At 39.6% G+C, this 16,649-nt stretch overlaps 1 long non-coding RNA gene across 1 annotated transcript in view; it reads right to left on the reverse strand.

Moving 5' to 3' along the window:
* Positions 1–4,112, reverse strand: part of LOC130682003 (uncharacterized) — a 38,081-nt gene extending 33,969 nt beyond the window's left edge. Inside the window, exon 1 of the long non-coding RNA XR_008995297.1 lies at positions 4,011–4,112. This is a non-coding gene — a long non-coding RNA (uncharacterized LOC130682003). The remainder of the gene's footprint in view (positions 1–4,010) is intronic.
* Positions 4,113–16,649: the final 12,537 nt, after the last annotated feature.

Below are 16,649 nucleotides of genomic sequence, written 5' to 3' on the forward strand. Positions count from 1 at the left end.
CAATTTGGCCCTGGCCAGCACCAACATGGAAGACCCCTAGACTGTCCCCAACCAGTCATCCAGCCAAAACCAAGAAACTTGCAGTCTACCCGAGGATGTTCCTACACAAGTAAATACTTTCAAGACTGGGAGAAGTAGCCATTTCACTTAATCCCCAGACACAAAGTCAAGCAAAGTAAGGAGATGGAAACATTCTTCAAACAAAAAACAAGACAAAACTTCAGAAAAATAATTACATGAAACAGACTTAAACAATCTACTTGATAAAGTGTTCAAAGTAATTGTTATAAAGATGTTTACCAGACATGAAAGAAGAATGGGTGAGCTCAGAGAGGATTTCAAAAAGGAGATTGATAGAAAATATAAAAAATAACCAATCAGAGATTAAGAACATGATAAATGAAATAAATACACTACAGAGATCAACAGCAGACTAAAGGATGCAAAAGAATGGATCAGCAACTTGGAATACAGAGTAATGGAAAACACTCAAGCTAAGCAGCCAAAAAAAAAAAAGCATGAAAAGAAATGAGGATAGGCTAAGAACCTCTAGGACAACATCAAACACCCTAACATTTGCATTATGGGAGTCCCAGAAGGAGAAGGGAGAGAAGGGGTGGAAAGCTTATTTGAAGAAATAAGTGAAAACAGCCTTAACCTGGGGAAGCAAACAGATATCCAAATCCAGGAATCACAGAGAGTTTCCAACAAGATGAACCCAAGGAAGTCCACACCAAGACATAAGAATTAAAATGTCAAAGACCAAGGACAAAGAAAGAATCTTAAAAGCAGCTAGAGAAAAGCATCAAGTTACATACAAGGAAAATCCCATAAGGCTCTCAACTGATTTTTCAGCAGAAACATAGGCCAGAAAGGAGTGGCATGACATTCAAAGTGCTAAAATGAAAGAAACTTACAACCAAGAAAACTACCCAGCAGGTTTATCACTCAGAAACGATGATGAGATAAAGAGCTTCTCAGATAAGCATAAGTTAAAGGAGCTCACCACCACTAAAATGCTTTACAAGAAAGGTTAAAGACACTTCAGAGGAAAAGAAAAGGCCATAACTAGAAGAAAATTATAAAAAGAAAAAATTTCACTGGTAGAGCAAATATATAGCAAAGGTAGTAGATCAGTCACTTAAGAGCTAGTATGAAGGTTAAAAGTCAAAAGTAGCAAAACCAATCATTTCTAAAATTAGTTAAGGGAATCAATAAATGAGGGGGGAAAGGGAATAAATGAAAGATGTAAATAATACATCAGAATATAAAATGTAAAGGGGGAGTAAAAAATGTAGTCTTGTTAGAATGCATTAGAACTTAAGCAACTACCAACTTAACATAGACTGCTAGATATGTAAGATATAACATGTAAACTACACAGTAACCACAAACCAACAACCTATAGTAGATACACAAAAAATAGAGAGCATGCAATTATAACACTAAAGAAAGTCATCATGCACAAGGAAAGAGAGCAAGAAAGGAAAGGGTCAGAGAAGAATGACAAAACAACCAAAAAACATTTAACAAAATGGCAGTCAGTACATACCTATCAATAATCACTTTAAATGTAAATAGATTAAATGCTCCAGTCAAAAGATAGAGTGACTGAATGCATTAAAAAAGACTCATCTCTATGCTGTCTATAAGAGACTCACTAAAGTCCTAAAGATACCCATACAGACTGAAAATAAAAGGAAAGGAAAAGATATTCTATGCAAAAGAAATGGAGGGAAAAGCTGGAGTAGTTATATCAGTCAAAATGGACTTTAAAACAAAGACTATAACAGCAAAGACATTATATAATGATTAAGGGCTCAATCCAGCAAAAAAGATAAAATAATTGTATATATCTATACACCCAGCATAGGAGCACCTAAATACATACAGCAAATATTAACAGACATAAAGGGAGAAGTTGACAGCAATACACTAAGTAGAGGATTTTCACACTCCACTTACATCAACTGATAGATCATACATGTTAGACCAAGTGGACATAATAGATATATACAAACATTACATCCCAAAACAGCTGAATACATATTCTTTTCAAGTGCACATGGAACATTATCCAGTATATAGAACATATTATGCCACAAAACAAGTCTCAATAAAATTAGAAAGATTAAAATCATACCAACCATCTTTTCTGACCACAACAGTATGAAACTAGAAATCAATTACAGGAAAAAAGAAACTGGAAAAAGCACGCACATGTGGAGGCTAAACAGCATCTACTAAACAACCAGTAGTTCAACAAAGAAATTAAAGGGGAAATAAAAAAATACTTAAATAATGAATATAGAAAGACACAGCTGTTCAAAATCTTTTGGATGCCAGAAAAGCAGTTATAAGAAGGACGTTTATAGCAATGCAGCCTACCTCAATAAAAATGAACAATCTCAAAAAAATCTAACCCTACACCTAAAGGAACTAGAAAAGGAAAAACAAACAAAGCCTAAACTTAGTAGAAGAAGGGAAGTAAGATAGATAAGAACAGACGTAAATGAAATAGAGACTTTAAAAAACAAAGGATCAATGAAACTAAGAGCTGGTTCTTTGAAAACATTTTAAAAATTGTTAGATTTTTAGCTAAACTCAAGAAAAAAAACAGAACACCACATAAAATCAGAATTCAAAAAGGAGAAGTTGCAACTGACACCACAGAAACACAAATATGAGATTCTATGACAAAATATATGCCAAAAAATTGGACAACCTAGGAGAAATGCACAAATTTCTAGAAACATGCAATCTCCAAAGAATGAACCAGGAAGAAATAGAAAATCTGAATATAAAGATTACTAGCATGAAATGGAAGCCCCAGTCAAAAAAGTCCAAAGAAAAGTACAGGACCAGATGGCTTCACAGAATTCTAACAAACATTTAGAGAAGAACTAATACCTATTCTTCTCAAACTATTCCAAAAAATTGAAGAAGAAATACTCCCAAACTCATTCTGAGGCCAGTATTACTCTGATACCAAAACCAAAAACACTACAAAGAAAGAAAAGTATAGACCAACATCCCTGATGAACATAGATGCAAAAATTGTCAACAAAATACTGGCAAACCAAATCCAAAAATACATCAAAAGGATCTTTCATCACGACCAAGTAGGATTTATTCCAGAGTTGCAAGGATGGTACAATATCCACAAATCAATGTGATACACCACATCAACAAAAGGAAAGTTTAAAACCATAAGATCATCTCAATAGATGCTGAAAAAAGACTTGATAGAATTTAACATCCATTCAAGCTGAAATCTCTCAACAAAGTGGGTATAGAGGGAACATACCTCAACATAATAAAGGTCATCTATGACAGACCCACAGCTAACAACATACTCAATGGTGAAAAGCTGAAAGCTTTTCCTTTAAGATCAGGAACAAGACAAGTATGTCCACTCTTACCACTTTTCTTCAACATAGCACTGTAAGTCCTAGCCACAGCAATCAGGTAAAGGAAAAGAAATTAAAGGCATCCAAATTGGTAAGGAAGGAGAATATCATCACTATTTGCAGATGACGTGATACTATGTATAGAAAACCCTAAAGACTCCACCATAAAACTATTAGAACTAATAAATGAATTCAGTGAAGTTACAGGACACAAAATCAACATATAGAAATCTGTTGCATTTCCATAAACAAATAATGAACAAACCAAAAGAGAAATTAAGAAGTCAATCCCACTTAAATTGCATCAAAAAGAGTAAAATACCTAGAAATCAACAAGGATGTGAAAGATGTGTACTCTGAAATCTAAAAGACATTAGTGAAAGAAATTGACAATGACACAGATAAATGGAAGGCTATTTTATGCTTCTGGATAAGATGAATTAATATTGTAAAAATGACCATACTACCCCAAACTATCTACAGATTTGATGCAATCCCTATCAAAATATCAATGGCAGTTTTCACTGAACTGGTTTGAGCCTAACCTCAGGAGCAGTACTTGCACAGACCACCCAGAGATGCCCCAGAGGGACCCCTCACCTCATCATCATAGTAAAGTCACCACTGCAGAGGACAGCACAAATGCAGGCACAATGATGTTGTCAGAAGCATGATCAGCTGATGCACCTCTGCTGACTCCCCCAACCTGTCTCTCCACTTAACGGCAGAACTTTCCCTTGTTAATACCCATTTTCTTGTCCCTAAAACAGACTTGCTTTCCCTTGCTCAGGGAGCTTCGGCTTTGGAAGTGATTCCCTGTGGTCTCCTTATTTGCTGCAGGTAAAGTTTACTCTGTGTAACAACAAATCTGGTGAATGCTTTTGATTTCAACTCACCAGACGCAAACTCATACTGAGTCAGGCAGAGGTTGACTATCGAGCTCCATCCACTGTCTTGGGAAAGACAATCCTTGCTGGTGCATCAGAAGTGGAAGGCAGCTGAAAGCCACTGATACTTTCCAGTCCTTCCACCATGTTGGAAACCTTTCTGCAGCTGTTGGCAAAGGGCTGTTACTAAACCTGTTACAAAAACAAAACAAAAACACATCTTGTTTCCCTTTTGCTTCATCCTCTTCAGCTGGGCTGCTCTACTACACCAGTGCTGACCACAGTCAGCCTATATGAGGCATTTCCAACTGGGACACATACCCAGTCCTTCTAATTCCAAAGGGCAATATATAGCGAGCAAATATAAATGGACAGATCTAACCTTTGCCTACAGGACTGCTGGGTATAACAGGCATTCTGGAATGAGTCCTTTTTCTGATAACTCTTCCATGTAGCAATGGGAAGACTGTGCGATAAGCTCTTTTTCTCACCTCACCATATGTTGACACAACTCCTCACCTCACGGTATGTTGACAGAGCTGAACCTGATGATGGAGAGCCCAAAGGAGAAAGAGACAGAAGTGGAGGATGCTCCTAACTTTCCTGTTTGGAAACTGAGCTTAAGTCCTCCAACAAGCTGCTACAGACCTGGTGGGTAAAAGCATACCCACTTCCAGCTTACAGTTCTGCGGAAGTCCCGCACAGGTTGCACTGGGATAAAATCATGGTGTTGGCAGAGCTGTGTCCCTTCTGGAGGCTACTGAGAAAAATTTCCTTGCTTCTTCCAGTTTCTAGTCAGCAGCTTCCTTAGCTCAGGGTTCCCTTTCCCAACTTCAAAGCCAGAAAGAGCTGATCATGCTCCTCTCACATCGATCACTTTTTCACCTCCGGCTTCAGCTTTTAATGACCCTTGTGATTACGCTGGACCCACCTGGATAATCCAGGATGATCTCCCCGTTTTAGCATCAGCTGAATAGCTATCTCAGTTCCACCTGCAGTCTCAATTCCCATCGACCACGAGAACATACTTCCAGGTAGTTCTGGTTCTTAGGACAGGAACGGTTTTGGGGGTGGGACATCATTCTGCCTACTGTCAAGGGTAGGGCTAAAAAGTGCCTTGCCCCTCTTGTTAAGGGGTTTTTACTTTAGCCTAAGAGTAGTAGGGAGTCCTTAAAGGGAATTTTAAGTAAGTGAATAATATAACCACACTGTATTTTAGGCTAAACTATTACATTCTTTTTTGCTGTGGTTTGAAATGGGGAGGGAGTACCTCCGAATGGAACTCCAGGCCTAGGCTTGAAACTAGGTCCTGGAGAAAAGCCTGTGCAGAGAACACAGAGGGAGAAATTACAGATGCAGTACTTTAAATGGACACCTGTAACCCAATTTCAAACCTCATTCTCATCCAAGTCTACACCTAATCAGCTGAGAGCCTGCACTAAATGAGATAGCCCCATTACGTACAGCTAACCTGAAGCCAACTCTTGCTCTCTATGGAGTCAGCCTGGATCAGGGAATTTGTGAGGAAGTTAGCCACCCAGAGTGGGGAAACACATACACTCCTTACCCTCATCTTTATTTCTTCCCACCTCCCTGCATTTGGCAGGAACAGCTTTAACAGCATCACCTCTTTCTAAGCCAGACTCCTTTCGATAAGACAAATCAGGAAATATACCATCTCACCTCTTTATCTGCTTTATCATGGAGAAGATGTTTCCCAAATTCTTAAAGTCTTATTTAGTCCAAAGAATAACAAAGTGTTGGTAATATTTTATACTCTTTCCATGAAAATATTTTACTTTAAAAGGGGAACTTTCTAGAAATAAAGACTTATTAGAAGCCAAGCCTCCCTTCTAAATGACATAATCACTCAGCTGGAGAACTGGGTCAAGCATCTCTTTCAACTGTATTTGGTTAATTAGCTCCATTGTTCTGCTAGCTACAATCCACTGTCCATACCAGCCACTTGGTTTACAGAACAAATGGAAATCCTTTACATGCTTTACTTCTTACCTTCTGGTTGAAGAATATAACCAATATGGAGTAACAAGGACCTCTTCAGTCTCGGTCCTCCCCTCCCCCCCGGGACTAGGGGCTGGGACCCCACCAGTAAAAGGTTAATTTTACTTATACCTTTAACTGATCTTGGATGACACAGATCATCCCAGCCTACTCTAGTCCCATTCCATTCCCTTATCTATCCCATATCATTTGCTGGTTTCCACATGTCTTGCCAATGGGTTTCAGCCCTGGGCAAGTACGCTATGGATTCAATGTGACCAAAGAAATTGACAGCAAAACGTTCTTTGGGGTGAAAGGGTTTATTACCTGGCTTGTTCTCCCATCAGTATGTCGAACACTAGCATCTCTACCTCTGCGCAGAGCACTGGGCTGAGCTCTGTATATAGCACAATAATTGCTTATTGCCTAAAGGTGTGGAAGTGGTAGCCTAGCAACAGGCCAGTTACATCATCGGTGGTTTAATTTCAGTGAGGGTCCTGGCCACAGGAACCCCAACTTCCCCACACCATAGCCTACTGATCAATAGCTAACTCCACGGTGGGTCTCCAAGATGAGGGAAATCTACCTGGTATATCCCTCCTTCCCTCCACAATATGGTATGAGCAGGAGCCTTGGAGTCTCAAAACCTGGGTCCCAAAACTCTGACATATTAGTTACCTTCACTAGTTGTGTAATAGTAATATTGTCCTCATAGAGTTATTGTGAGGATTAGTTAAAAACATGCAGAAGAATGCTATCCCAAGTGTACTGTATAGACTAATGCAGGGTAGAAATTGCTTGCTACTGGTCTCTGCAACTTCATCAGTAAGAAAGTATAGTTGAGAGTTGTTTGAAACTTGTTAATCAAACCTCATGGGATTGATGCATATGAAAGGACATAGAAAGCTCATTTGTGACATTAAAAACTTTAAATATTAATAATTTACTCAAGGTGTGCATAAAGGATAATTACAGCTTGGGCCATTCGAGTAGTTTAATGGGTGGTTCCTGCACCTGCATCCTCTGGAGTGAATGCCCAGTGTGCACACCCCACCCACATCCCAGGCCTAGAGCAGAGGCCTTACAGACTCTACGAGCCCTTCAGGTTTTTCTGAATCATACTGAGTTTGGGAAAAACTGGCTTCAAAACTTTAGCTAATGGGAAAGTTGGTGGAATATTTCCCTCTAAGGAGGATGACTTTTACATTTCAAAAAATAAATGCCAATTAGAGGCTGAAGCCCAGCAGGAGAGGAAAAACAAGCCCTATTTCCAGTTCTGTTACCAATGACAGTGATTTAGGGGCTTAGGTAAGCAGCTGTGCCTGGATCGTGACCATCGACTTAGAACAAATGCAGACTAACTGCTAGGAAAGGTTAGACATCTGAAATTCAAATGTACTGATTAAAGTAAACCATTTTAACTTCAGAATTTATGGACAGTACTGTAAGTAGCAGACATTATTCCAAATCAACAGACTAGAATAAATAACACATTGTAAACATTACCCAGCTGTATTAATTTATTTTAAATATTAATTAATATTCCCTCAAGGTATCTGTATTTCCCCACATAAAGCAATATTTCTGAAGCTTTGGTATGTGGAAGAAATCATGTAAGGAGTTTGTTAAAGTAACATATTCCATTCTTTCCTCCCCGACATTGATTCATTAGGTCAGAGATCTGCCTAGGACTTTAACAAGAATCTGAGGTAATTTTGTAATGTATTAGAAGGGCTAACTTTTGAAAAACAAACACTGAAGAACTGACTGACCTGTCTGCCCAACCGCTTTCCCCACCACCACAAAAACCTCTTTAAGACAGCTTCTTCAACCCACCTTCCCATTTAGCTGTGCACTGAATTAATTCTCAACGATTAACAATATCATGTTCTCTTCCAGAGCTATGAACACAGTAACAATTTTCACTTCCTATAATTTATTTTTTTTTAAGTAACTATTACAAAAACTGTGATGGCAAATTAACATAGGGAGGGTCCATGACATTTGGGCAGGGACATGCAAATCAAGTATATTAACTGATGCATTCGGTCTGTCTTCTGGATTTCTGCCTATGGGACAACAGGCAGTGGGAGTGGCCATTCGTCATGCTTTTTGGTCACCCAATACTTTTTAAGCGCCGTTCCCACATCTGGGCAACTCCTTCCCACCTTTACACCCTTATGCTTGTTATCTCCTCGGGGCAGAAGAAGCCCTCCCTTGAAACTGGAGCAAAATGACTGGTTTTCACTGGGAAGAGGGAGGTGCAATGAGAATTCAGCTAGCAAAGAGAGAGGCATGTGGCTCGTGGGGGAGGGATGCCCAGATTTAGGAGGCAGCCCCCGTGGCAATGCAAGGGCAGAGCCTCTTCCCAGCACAGGAGCTGTTCGCTGCCATGTCCTCAGAGACTGCAGCAGTCCCCGCTGAAAGCCGCACTCTGGGGCTGTTTCCCACTTGCATAGCTTCTACGCCTGATCCCAAGTCTCTTCCAGAGGTTCTGTGAAATATTTAGTATTCTTTAGTTAACTGCTCTCACTTGAACTAGTTGGAGCAGTTTTTGTTGTTTTCTACCAGGAATCCTGCTAGAGAACAGAAGTTGTCCATCGTGTCTCCTGCAAACATGTATTCTTTATTTGAAATATCATCACATCCACTTTGCTGAGTTTTCTTTTTATTTTAACATAAGCATATCATTAGTGAAAAGTGGTCCTTTGAATATTTGAAATAAAACCTGTGTTAAGGTGGAATGGATACCACTACATTTGAGCCCCTCATTTGTGCAGAAGATGGAACCAAAGCCCACAGAGGGGAAGGGAGTCCACCACTTCTAGTTGGGACAGAGCTGGGTTTTGGAACCCAGATCCCAGCCTTCTGCTTCAGTGACCACCCCCTGCACACGCCCAGTTTATACATGGCCCAGGATAAGCCCCAGGCAGAGATTTCACCACCTAAGTGCTCTTCCTTCTATTAGTGCACAAGCAGATGATCAACTTTGTTGGTGTATTGAATTTACTCATCCCAGATCACATAAACGAAGACCTTGGGCCTTTATGCAATCAGTTGTGAATGCAATCAGGTGCCAAACAATAGGCACTTTGAAAACATTGGCTACAGAAAAAATTCAGTCCTACTTATATTTCAGAGAAAGACCTGGGCTGAAGTTTTGCAGCCAAAGTACTCACATGGACATCCTCACTGGCCAGAGCATTTAGACTCAATCCCCTGGTGCCTCCCCTCACCTCTCTTCACTCCTCAGTCCCTAAGGGGGACAAGTTACCTGACAGGGGAGAGGATAGGGAAGGGAGGGAGAGAAAGAGAAAGAGCCAGTCGGCCCCATCAGCCCGGTCCTCTTCCTCTTGCTGTGAACCAACTAGTCCAGGAAGCAGGTCTTCCCTGCCTCAGGTTTTTCCAAGAGAGGGGTTTGCAGCTCTGTCTGGCCTGGGTGGGGTAATTTACTTCCACCCCTCTAGAGAAGGGGCAGCTAGCCCCTGTCATCACAGACCCATGGAGCTGGGTGTTGGGAACAGTTTTCGCAGTGGTAAACGTAATGACTGGCTCTTGGGCTCCTGGGCGCTTGTTTCTCTCTAGCTCTCTCTCTTTCTGTTAGCTCCACACCCAAGAGAGGGAGAAAGGGGAATTTTATCTACCAAACTCTAAAACACTGTATTCTTATGTTTCCCCCTTGCTAGTTCCATCCCTATTATCTAGTCCCCAACCTCTGATCCCATGACACCGTCATTTAACTTAAAAGGAATCCATTAAAATGTTCCTGAAAGCTCTCCTGGCAGCAGGGTTTTACCAATGCCCTTCAGGGAATAATGCCATAGAAAATTGTGTTTCCTTTCCATCACTTACTCCAACAGTAATACCAAGTATCATAAATAGTTTGGTGCCATTTTGTATTTTCTGGCTTCAGCTGAAAATAAGCTGGGCTGGTTTGGCTGCCCTACTCCCTTTCCAGTCAAGTTTGACCACAATGCAGGAGCCGCCTGAAGCCAAGCAGGCTGTGCCGGATGTGCAGGGTGGTAGGACGGGAGGCCCGACTTTCGACTTTCCCTCCATCCTCTGAGGTCACAGCCGGGTGGGGACAAGACCTGAGGCACCTCACTATCAACTGCTGCTCTGCCTGACAGCAAACCCATCTGAAACTTCATCAGACTCAAGTACAGCCATCTCGTCTTCAAACTCGAAGTAATGCATGTTTTTCTGCCATTCAACGGGTTTATATCATAGTACAAGGAAAAACAATGTCATCGCATTGTGATTTAGCACTTCTCACCCTTCAGACAGGCAAATTTGTCTTTGTTTCTTTGTTAGGGAGGTGATGTCTTGCATTCGTAAGCCTGTGGAACAGAAGTCTCAGATTTGAGGCAAGTAATAGAGTCCATAACAATGACAGCATAAAGATCCTTTGACCTTGCAATCCCACTTCCCAGAAACTATTCTGTAGAAGAGGACTAATACATAGTAACATATATAAAAGATGCTATTTGCAGCATAGTTATGCTGTAAAAAGCAACAAAGCAAACAATTACAGCTGGAAGTTTTCATCAATAAGAGAGTCTGAATAAGCTGTGATAAAGCCGTAAGATGAAATTTTATAAGCTTTTTAAAAGGACAAGTTAGATCCCACACATTGACCTGGAGATTCTGGCATTGTATATTGTTAGGCAAGAAAAGCTAGATGTATATCCTATTATGCTTTTTGTTTTTTAAAAAATATTTTTAAAAACTCTATGTAAGTGCATGGAGGGTTGTGTATAACTGTAAAAACTTGGAGAAAGATACAGAGAGGAAAAATAACCATCGTTCATGTAGAATATTTATGGATAGGGAATTAGGAAAAAAAGAAACTTTTTAACATCTAAAAGGAGAATATAAGACTGTATTACAAATTGGTTCAAAATCCCTATATATAATTTTGGAAGTCAGGAAAGATAAATTGTTCAAGTATAAGAATTTGATTAAATTTATATGTTACAGTCATCTATTGACCAATTCTATAAGACATTCAAATGATGTTTGGGATGTAAACTGAAAGTGAAGAATCAGAGAATTAAACTGTATACAGTACATAATCCTATTTATGAGTTTAACAGCATGGAAGGATATATAAAAAAGTCTAATAGTATTTATCCAGGCTGTAAAATTATGAGGCTTTTATTCCTTATTTACATTTTCTAGTTTTACTAAATGAATTTGTATTTGATTTATGATAGTAAATACATATAAATACAGAACATGTTCTACCCTCCGCATTTCACTACCATGATGTTGGTATTTGTAGAGATCTGGGATTCATCTTTCAAGACAGTCAATCACCCACGACTATAGGGACCTGAAAACAGTGGTTTCCAAAGTTCACTGGGCAAAAGAAGTTCAGTGAGCAGCTTGTTAAAATACAGAACTCTGTTAAAGCTTTGTTCCTGACACCACCCTTAACCGGCCTTTCTTCTTCAGGAGAGTTTTCTTCTCCCTGCTTACAAACCATTCTTCCAGGCCTGTGCTCCATCTGCCTCTCACCACCCTTCCTCAGGACAGGAGAGGCAGCTTTCAGGCTCTTCTCAGGTTCTTTCCATTATGGGTCATAATGAGGAACAGCTAAGAATAACCAGTGCAAGATCCTACATCAAGATGTAAAGATAAACAAGTAATGCTGCTTGATTTCATTCCCCTTCCCCAGCAAGTAGACAGCTCAGAATGCTGTTTCCACCTGAGGTTTTTTTTTGGCATTGATGGACACCTCATTCAAACAAATTTTAAAAGGCTAATTTTCTGCAATAATGAAGATTAACTTGGGGCAGAACCATGGAGGAAACAGAAAAGCTCCCTTTGACGTTCCAGCTGGCACTGAGGTTATTTTAACTCATTTTCCCCAGCTTTGTCAGATGCTATATCAATATGGATAAGGAGGGCAAGACTGCTCTCTGCTGCCTGGAATTAAAATAGCCTTTAATTTTTCATGACTGCATATCTAGATCAGGTGTTCCCAGAGTAAATTCCTCACACTGGTAGCCTGAGGAGAGTCCCCTTTGGTAAAAGGAGTTCTGGCATCATTGGAGATTACTCTGAGATACTGAGAATGCCAAGAAGTCATACCAGTTGAAGAAACTTGTGTACCTACATCCCTCCCAAGTTGGGTATCTTTAAGAGTCTATAGAAAGCACATGATTTCATATTTTCAAAGTCAACACACAAATGTCACTTCAAACAGGCCACTGTGAATTTAGATCTAATTATCTATCACTCCTAGATGGCACAATCTCTCAGTTACTCCATTCTTGATTCTGTCCCTTGGCTATTCCACCCTCAATTCCACAGAAGCCCCACCTCCTATTCCACACAGTTTCTCCCATTCTGTCCCCTCCCACATCCAGTTGCTTCTCCTTTCTTAATACCTCTTCTCTCAATTTCTTCATCTTTTCTCCACAGTCCCTAATGTCATTCACTTTCATTCTTGATTGCCTTCCACAACTCTGCTGACCATACAGACTTCCATTTTTCCAATGCTTCCACCTTTACAATATGCACAAGGATTGTAAATATTTGATTTCTTCCTCTCTTGCAAGATTGCCAACTCCATGAGGACAAGGATCTTGTCTGCCTTGCTCATTGCCCTAAACAGCATTAGTTCCATAGCTGAATCACAAGGGTTCCCCACCCCCACCCCCACCCCATTCTCCTTCAGAGAAAGATGTCAAGCACAACAGAGAATCTTTGGTCTTTGGCAAGCACCACTTGAATGATGTGGAGGGAGCAGAAGTCAGAATACACAATGACACAGAATACAGTGGAATACAGGACAGTGCTTTGGGCTGAGAGGCATCGGCAATTAGGAGAGAAGATGATATAGAAGGGATAACTTGGAGAGAAGAAGCAGATGAGAATAACATTACATTTCTTATACTACATATAAAACTCATCAACTCCTCATAACAATTCTATGAAAGAGGCATTATCTACATTTTACAGATAAGAAATGAGGCTCAGAGAAATAAATTTACCTAACTGGGAAGTGACAGAACTAGTATATTAACCCAATGTCTGACTCCAAAGCTCATACCTTTACCTCTATTCCACACTCTCACCCATGGGACCAAGAGCTCCAATAGAATGGTTTGCCTTAAAAGGAGCAAGAGGACCGCACTGGAGGGAAGGAGGGAAGCACCAATATAGGTTTCTAGATTTAATGAAGTAGTAAGAGAGCTAGTAGTCAGCTGAGAGTGAGGGACATTTGAAAACGTGAAATTTGAAAATACATAGTCATATGTTTTTGATAGGCTCAGATTAAATCTGGGAGATGTAGATTTGAAGAAAAGTAGTGATAGTTACCAAGGGACTGGATAAATAAATTACACAGAGATAATAATTGTGCATCTTAAGTTGGAGATCATGAATTGTAAGTGGTACCAGTTCTTACTTTTTTTTCTAACAGTGCTCAGACTCTTGGCTCTAGGATTGGAGAAAGGTTGAGTGTTTGTCCAACTGGTCAAGCAGAACAAGGATGCATAAAGTTTAGTATTGGTGAGTGAGGAATTTGAGTGATCAGACCCAAGACTGAAGACGACACTTAGTGAAGAAGAGAAGCAAAAAGGCAGCCTGGGAATGTGGGGAGCAGAATAAAAGGAATTGAAAGACTATAGACTTTTCTAAGAGATCCAAAAGCAGATAGAAATGGCAGAGAACTTTCACCCGTTATCTCAAAAACTACCTTGAAACAAGACTTAAATAACTGTCCATCTTTGATAAAGCATAAGTGGTGGGGATTACTTTGGCTAAAATGCACCAGAAATGTGACTACAGTAATTTAATCAAATGGGTGTTTCTTTCACACGAGGGTTTGGCATTGACAGGTTCAGCAGAACCACTACCCTGTCAATGATGAAGCTCCATCATTCTGATCTCTGACATTAACTTGTGGTTTCCATTCTCATAGTCACCATGTAGATGCAAATGGCTGCCAGATTGCCTTCCAAACAAAAAGAGGAAGAAAGAATTGACAAGATGGTTGGGGAAAGAGCAAAGTTTTTTCCCTTTAGCTTTCCAAGAAGCGCCACCCTAGGACTTCCACTCTTATCTCATTGGCCAGATCTATCTCAGGAGTGCTTCTAGTGAAAAAAAAAAAAAAATCTGGGAAGCAGAGCATCTTAAAGCGGACACACTGACTTCCTCAACAAAATCTGAGGTTAGAAAGCAAGAAGTTAGACAATTCCTGATGGAAAGCAAAAGACCTACACCATCATCATGAAACTTTAGAATAAGGCTAAAGAAAAGACATCTAAACTTTTTAGAGGAAAAAATGACAAGCATCAAGATTCCTTATAGAAACACTAGAAGGCAAATGAAAATGGGAGCAATGTGTTCAAATTCTGAGAAAAAAAAGTTCTTGAATTCTAAAACTAACCCCATGAATTCTTCCTTGAAAAGCAACTGAGAAGTCCTGTCCACCAGTATGAAGTAGTAAACCAAGAAAAAGGAGGACATGGTATCCAGGGAAGAGGATCAAACATGGAAGGGGGGTGGGGGTTGACACAGGCAAGGGCTGCCATGAGCCCAGACTAGAGCAGGAGACAGAAAACTCTAGAAGGGAATTGTCCGGAAGATAAATGGAACTAATGAATTGTCCAATTCAACTTGTAGATGGTCACTGTGTGAGGGGATGGAGGAATTAACCCAATTTTGGTAATCATTTCACAATATATGTGTGTCAAATCATCACAATGTATACCTTAAACTTACAAATATTACATATTAATAGTATCTTAATAAAGCTGGAAAGAGATTTGACTTTTGGGAAAACTGTAATGAAAGGTATAAAATACAGCTGTTCAAGTCAGATATTCAAAGAAAACATTTAAAAAGAGGTAACTATTAACTCCAATAAAACAAGCAAGTCCTAGAAAAAATGTAATCATAGAATACTCTTTGGCTTACTAGAGAATAGTTTCTATGGATAGTAACAGTAACACCTAATCCGGTTTTAACAAAAAGTTGAGATATGATACCAGGATGGAGGGAGGAAATGAAGGGGTGTGAACTAAAATCCCATTTTCTGAAACAGGAAGTCAGTAGTGTTTCTAAATGTGATGAATCAAGAAAAAGCAGCAATGTTTACAAATAGGAACAGACACATATATCAGCATGGCTAAAAGTGGTTGCCTGGGGGAGTGGAAATCAGATGAAGGTCAAAAGGGCAGAAGCTGGTTTCTTTATAAGCCTTTTATATATTACTCGACTTTTTTTTTTTTTTTTAAGGCAGTATTGAGTAAGGTGAGTCAGAAAAGGAAGTGAGAGCTTTCTCCAAAGTGTGCTCCTCAGCATCACCTGGGAGTTTGTTAGAGCTAACTCAGAATATAGCTCAGATTTACAGAATGAGAGTCTACATTTTGCTTCCATCTCCTGGCGCTCCATCTGCCCAGTATTTTGAGAAGCACCAGTCCACAGTCACTGTGCAGGGGCCTGAAGTAAGGTGCAGGTGTCTTTTGTTGCAGTAACGGTAAGTGAATCATGGGTACGCATGTGGCACATGAGGTCACTGGAGGGTTCAAGTGTGAACTCAGCCCATCATTCTCAACCATTCACATTTTTCACTTGCATACACCTCCTTAACCAGCCTGCTCAGTACTTCATCTGTCTTAATCGATTTTGGTTTAGGTATCTATTTTACACACTTTGGTAACTACTTTGTTTTTTGTATCTATTTTACTTCTCAAAATGTTTTTACAGATTCTATCACATGGTAGTTACACCTGTGTTGTCACTGTTTTCAAATTATGCCTTTATATTTGATTATCAAGATCATATAACCCTCAATAAACTAGATGCTCAATAGAGGCTTAGCACTGGGTTCTTTCAATTTTATAAGTTATATGCCTGAACAGACAGATGGATGCAACAGTAAACAGTCTCTGTCCTCCAGGAAACAGAAGAAAACAAACTAACTGCAGACATAGAGCTTTGAAGGGATAAGCCCACCATTGTAAGAGCTCTTAGAGGATGGTCCCCTAATGCTTCCAGGGGAAGTGAGGGCTAAGATAAGAAGTTGGTGGTTAGAGAGGATTCTTTAATTCCCAATCCTGCCAGCCTAGCTTTTATTATACTTTTGTGTCTGAAGTTTTGAGAGGCTTACAAAACTTCTCTAAATGTTTCAAAAAAAATTATTATATAAGCCATTTATGGCTCTAAATGTAAAACAGGTACTGAAAAAAATCTAGCTATACTAGTTGGTCTTCTGACTATGTATTATGGTAACCATTTAAAATAACTCTGTAATATGAATTTTTTATAACTGAGGAAAAATCTAAACTAAGACACTGTGAATTTTAGATTAAAGACAAAATCAAATACATTGTTT

The sequence above is a fragment of the Manis pentadactyla genome, chromosome 2 (assembly GCF_030020395.1).
Source record: "Manis pentadactyla isolate mManPen7 chromosome 2, mManPen7.hap1, whole genome shotgun sequence".
Classification (NCBI taxonomy): Eukaryota; Metazoa; Chordata; class Mammalia; order Pholidota; family Manidae; genus Manis; species Manis pentadactyla.